Raw genomic sequence first — 6159 nt, 5'->3', positions numbered from 1 at the left:
GAGCACACCTGGAAGTTAGAGGACAACCTTGGGTGTTAGTCCTTGCCTTCCACCTTGTTTGAGATCAGGTCTCTTGCTCTCAGCTGCATACTCCAGACTGTCGGAGGCCATTTCCCCATCAACCACTGGGATTACAGATCACAACTGTTTCAACCGCTTTATGTGTGTCCTAGGGATCTGAGTTCAGATCTCCACACTTGGAATGATGGATTCTCCACCCACTTAACCATTCCTTCGAGGCACCTATTATACTTTTATTAATTGAAAAAAGAGACCAACAAACTGTGCTTATACAGACTTACATTTCTGGCAAACATTTTCTCAAGCTTGAGTAAGATGAATCCAATTCTTTGAGGGGTGGGGATGTCACTTTTTGTTACCAGCAATAACATTTGGGTGTTCAAGAGAAAGTTATAATTTTGGGAAATTGTGGACTTGACAGTTTTCTTCTATTCAGAACTTTCTGATGGCATGAGCAGTAATATTAACACGTAGGATTCTTTCAAATAAAGTGTAATGAGACATGGCAGCTTTGGTATGATCTGTCCAACTCAAGCACAAGATTTTTCACAAGACCAATGAATGATGTTATCAAATCAAATACAGGGCTCAGTTGGTAAAATGTTTGCTTTGTTGGCATCAGAACCTCAGTTCAGTCTCCAGAGACTACACAAAAATCCTAGGTATGTTGTGGCATCCCAGTCCTAGTGAGATGGGCACAGCAGGATCCCTGGGATTTATGGTCCACATGCCTGATGGGTGAGCTCCCGCCAATGTGAGACCCTGTCTCAAAGAAGAGAGAAGTCATTCCAGAGGATGATGCTTTATGTCATCCTCAGGTCTCAACAGTTTTAGATTTAGGGAAAGCCGAAAGGTAAGTAAGGGAGACCCATGTAACCTGCATCCTATTTACCACATTATTGAAATACTAATATGGAGCATTTGTTAGAGAAAATGAAATGGTATTGATATATTCCTAAAGGAATTTCACATGTTATTCGGGGTTACATGGTTTTCATCCAATTTCCTTTCTAGGATGATCCTCTAGGAAGCTGCCCCACATGAAGTTGTCACATTTCCTTTGACTCAGGCTCCTCTCAGTCCAGCACTTTCTCAGACTTTAATGATTTTCCTATTCTGGCAATATTTTCAGTTTTGAGGAGTATTGGTCAAGTGGGTGTTGTCTTGTTTTGTTTTTCGAGACAGAGTCTCGTGTGATCCAGGCTGGCCTCCGGTTTGCTGGGTAGCCAAGGTTGAACCGGAACCTCTGATTCTCCTGCCTCCATCTCCCAGGTGCAGAGGCAACAGGCATGGACAACCACACCTGGCTTAGGCAGTGCTTGGGGGTGAACCCAGGGCTTTGTGCATGCTAGGCAAGCACTCTGCAGGTCAAGCAGTATCTCCAGAATGATTACTGGAAAATTATAAATGACACTGGGATGCCATCTCATTCTTCCTGCTCAACAAAATTCTAGACCATAACCTATCAGTTTATCATCTAACTATCTGGTTAACAGAGAGCCTACTTCAAGTCATTTCTCTGTCATACCCTGTCTGTTCATTTAGCTAAAAGCCCCTCCACAGACCACAAGCTACACATCTCTGCAAAGCCTGGTATTGAAATAAGGTCACTCCAAGTCAGCCTTTCCCCTCTTCTGATAACATCACGAGGAACACCCCACCTGAAAGCAGTTGCCAGCAGCAAATCTCGGGCTGGCCATCTGGCAAGGGTTGAGGACAAAAGGAGGTTGTTGACGGAATGTTTCCATACTCACAGGAAGGTCAATACCGATCCACCCCCTTCCCTCTCCCTCCTCATTCTTCTGAACCAGAGCAAACCTCCCTTCTCCCTGCGAAGTCCTTCCCCACAAAGCCCTCCTCTCAGAATCCACCCAGCTCCCAGAGAAGATCACACCAGCAACTAACGGCAGCACAAGGCTGACACCCCACATGCCTGGTACAAACACCCCACTCCCAAGCGTGTGTTTGTACTTATCAAAAGTGATCTTCCCAGGCAAGAAAAGAACAGGAAATGCCAAGAGGTGTCTAGTGGTTCCTAAGGTACCACTGTTTCCCATTTAAAAATGCCTTTAACCCTGTCCTGTCTCGGCCCCTTGCTATTGCTAGCCACCAAATGACTCGTGAACGTAGAACTATTTCTCCTCACCCCCATTGCCCTAGTTCATAGGGCAATGCTTTGCATAGAGAGCTGTGATCACCGCTACATTTCAGAAAGCTATCCATTTTGTGCTTCTGTTCTTAGACCAACATGGTGGGAAGCATCCTTATGGAAGCTGAGAGGTTCAGGGTGGGATACTATGATTAAGCAGCAGGACTGTTGACCACTCCAAGACGTCCTAATTCAAGGCTTTTGCTCCTGCTTCTTGGTTTTTCTAGCTTGGTGAAACAGGAGGGGGAAGGGCTGGGGCCATTTCTGCCTTTGTCAGTTTATTCATTGGTCACTGCATGAATAAAATGTAGAAATCTGGCCCGCAACACTGTTTCACATCTGACAGTCGGGGCTCATGTGACAGTTGGCTGATGGGTGAGAGGCATGACCCACCAGGCTTTGTTCTCATTGGGTCTCTGTTAAACTGGGAGCTCTACTTCGTTTTATATTTATTTGGCTTATCCAGATAGATAATTGTCCATATTTGATTCCATGAATATCTAGCAGCACTCCCTCCTAGCCTTTGAGTGTTTTTAAATGTGTATGTATATGTCCACGACATAGACATGCAGGTACAAGCATGTGTGTGTGGTACCTGTGGAGGCTGGAGGTCAAAGTTAGATGTCTTCCTCAGTTACTCTCCACATTTTTTTCTCCAGTCGTTGTTCCCAGACAGTTTTTTTCCTTTCTTTTTAATTGAAATTTTTTTCTCCTGTAATATATTTTGATCATGCGTTCCCTTTCTCCCAGATCACCCCCACCTCCCTACCCACCCATCTTTATGTTCTCTCTCTCTCTCTCTCTCTCTCTCTCTCTCTCTCTCTCTCTCTCTCTCTCTCTCTGTCTGTCTCTCTCCTCTCAATAAATTGGTGGCTGATAAGATGGCAGGTAAAGTGCATCACATGGAAACCCAATGACCTGAGTTCAATCCCTAGACTCCATATAAAAAGTGGAAGGAAAGAAATGGAAGGTATAACCCACTCCACAAAATCGTCCTCTGATGGCTGCACATGCGCTATGGCATGTATGCACACTCAATAACATACATACAACACACACACACACACACACACACACACACACACACTAAAAAAAATTAAGTTGATAAATAGCCAGTTTGAGCAAAGAGAATAATTTGTGAGGAATTCAACTCTACCTGCACTCCAAAAATACCTTAGTTCCCTTTAACTATCATAGAGGCCCTCAGCTAGGGCTTGTCTAAGGCAGACTGGAACAAAGCAGATGCTTTTAGTCTCTCTAAATCTCCTGTCTCTCTCCGCATCCTTCCCTCCTTCTTCTCCTCCTCAAATTATAGTAAATGGTTGGACAAAGCATTCTTCACATAATAGGATTTTAAAAGAACATCGTTATTCTGTTACTTCTGCTCCTACCAGGTCCCCAACCATTCTGAGGCTCTGTCCAAATTATAACTCAGAACTGGGGTTAAGGGTAAATAACAAGGAAGTCATGAGAATGAGGGTTCTGTCCAACCCTGAGTGTGTGTGCATGTGTGTGTGTGTGTGCGTGTGTGTGTGTGTGTGTGTGTGTGTGTGTGAGTGTGTGTGTGTGTGTGAGTGTGTGTGTGTGTGTGTGTGTGTGCGTGTGTGCGCGTGCTCCCTTAGTTTGTGAACTTCCACTGGTAGCTAGAACAAGCTGGGCCCTGCAGGAAAACTGTACAGAACTGCTTCTTTGTTCTCCTCCGGGAGGCTGGATGAAGCTCATTGGTGGTGCTGGTACCAAGAGATATGTATGGATGCTCAGGAAAGTTTGTTAAGATGAGGGAGGCAAGGAGACAAACCACCAGATCCTCCGATTCATTCATTAAGGGACACGGGTCATTTCTAAACTCTGTTACGGTCATTTGTACATACTAGGAGAAGATTATCACATGCACTCCCTTTTAGTGGCTGTGTGGCACACATGTCTCCCATTCTCTAGGAACACAGTATTGGGAACACTCATTCTTCGTGTCAGCGGCAGAAAGGGAACAAAATGGGGGGCCCGGGCGGTGGTGGCGCACGCCTTTAATCCCAGCACTCGGGAGGCAGAGCCAGGTGGATCTCTGTGAGTTCAAGGCCAGCCTGGGCTACCAAGTGAGTTCCAGGAAAGGAGCAAAGCTACACAGAGAAACCCTGTCTCCAAAAAAAAGGGGGGAGGTAGGGGACAAAAAGGGCTGGGGAGGTGGCTCCGATGACAAGTACTTGCCACATATGCTCCTGGATCCCCAACACCCACATAAAAAGCCAAGCATGTTCACCAGTAATCCAAGTGCTTGGTAGGCAGAGATAGGCAGAATCCTGAAGCTCCTTGACTGGTCACTTAGCCTAGCTGGAGGACTGAGTCCCAGGTTCTGTCTCAAAACCTAGGTTGGAGAGACTGTACAGACAACTCTGTGAAGAACACCTGATGCTCTTCTTAAGGACCTGGGTTTGGTTCCTAGCACCCATATCAGGTGGCCTACAACTGTCATTACCTCCCTTTCCAAGGGCCCTGACACTCTTTTCTGGTCTACAGGGGCACATAAGGCACAGGGCATGCATTTATACATGGAGGCACTCACACATATACATAAAAATCTTTTTAAAATGAGGTGGAGAGCAACTGAAAACCACCTGTTATTGTCATTTGATCTCTACACACACATGCTTGTGTACCCATGCATGTACACACACCACACACACACACACACACACACACACACACAAATAACACGCACACAAATAACACACACACACACACACACACACACACACACACACACACAATTAGGTTTGCTTATAAATCAGGGCTGCAGTGACCATGTGGCTTCTAGACTTCCTTGGGACCCAGGTCCCTTCCTCCCTCATCATACATGGCCTCCACTCAAAGCTAACTTCATAGTCTCCTTGGCCCCTGCAGCTCTGGCTACCTGCATCCCACCTGAGAAGAAGGAGGTGACAGCGAGGAGGAGACAGGCCCATGCCAGTCATCTTTTAAGGAAGGTGGTTTCGAGATGTCAGGCGACACATCATCTCATTAGTTGGAAATGGAGCCTGAGAAATGTGAGCTTTGGGTCAAGTCACCTTGGGACAGCTAGACATGTAGAGTGCTGCTTCCGAGGACAATGGATTATGTGGGATGACTAGTGCTCTTTGGCACACCTCCAGGATGGGATCTTTAGTCTGTATTAGAGAATGGCTAGCAGTGTGTCTGTTACCCCAGCATTTCTACCCAACCTGACTCAGCGCCTCAGTTTCCCCATAGCCCACCTACCACTCCAAGCATAGTGCCCCCATACATGAGCATGCGTGGGATGTACAGACCTTTATATTGTCTTACCCATACAAGGACATTTGCTTTAGATTCCCCCCTTCCCCTCTCTGTATTCATATTCTATCCACATTTGAGTTCAGGCTCCACCTATTTGGAAATGCCCCCCCCCCCCCCCCCGTCTCTTCTTTTGTGCCAATAGCCATTCTGTCTCCTAAGCTCCCACTAACTCTCACTAACTGCGTGTGCATGTGTTTCAGGTAGAATGTAAGCACCCTGGATGTGGGAAATGTATCCTGACTTTGCATGTAGGCCCAGCTGTGGTCCTAAGAATTCTTCTGTGCCCACTCCCCTTGGACGTCAGGGTTGGCGGTGTAAATATACTACCCAAAGCCAGAAGAAACAAACCAGGAACTCAGTTCTGACCACGACTAGCTTTGGAACCTCGGTCAAGGCAACTAACTTCAGAGCTTTGAGTTTCTTATCTATAAAAGGAAGAAATGTTTGTCTAACCTAGTTCAGAGCTGTAGTAACACCACACACACACACACACACACACACACACACACACACCACATACATACACACATGCGTGCACACATACAGGCACACATAATGTAGGTGTGTGGTTTGTGTCAGGAATTTTTAAGCAGAAGAAAAATAAATGAACAATTTTAGTTAACTTGAGCAAGAAGAGGTCTGTGGGGTTAGCAGACCAATCTCTCCCAGGGTCTGTGTCT

Source organism: Peromyscus maniculatus, chromosome 11, assembly GCF_049852395.1.
Source record: "Peromyscus maniculatus bairdii isolate BWxNUB_F1_BW_parent chromosome 11, HU_Pman_BW_mat_3.1, whole genome shotgun sequence".
Lineage (NCBI taxonomy): Eukaryota > Metazoa > Chordata > Mammalia > Rodentia > Cricetidae > Peromyscus > Peromyscus maniculatus.
This window is presented reverse-complemented; position numbering follows the sequence as displayed.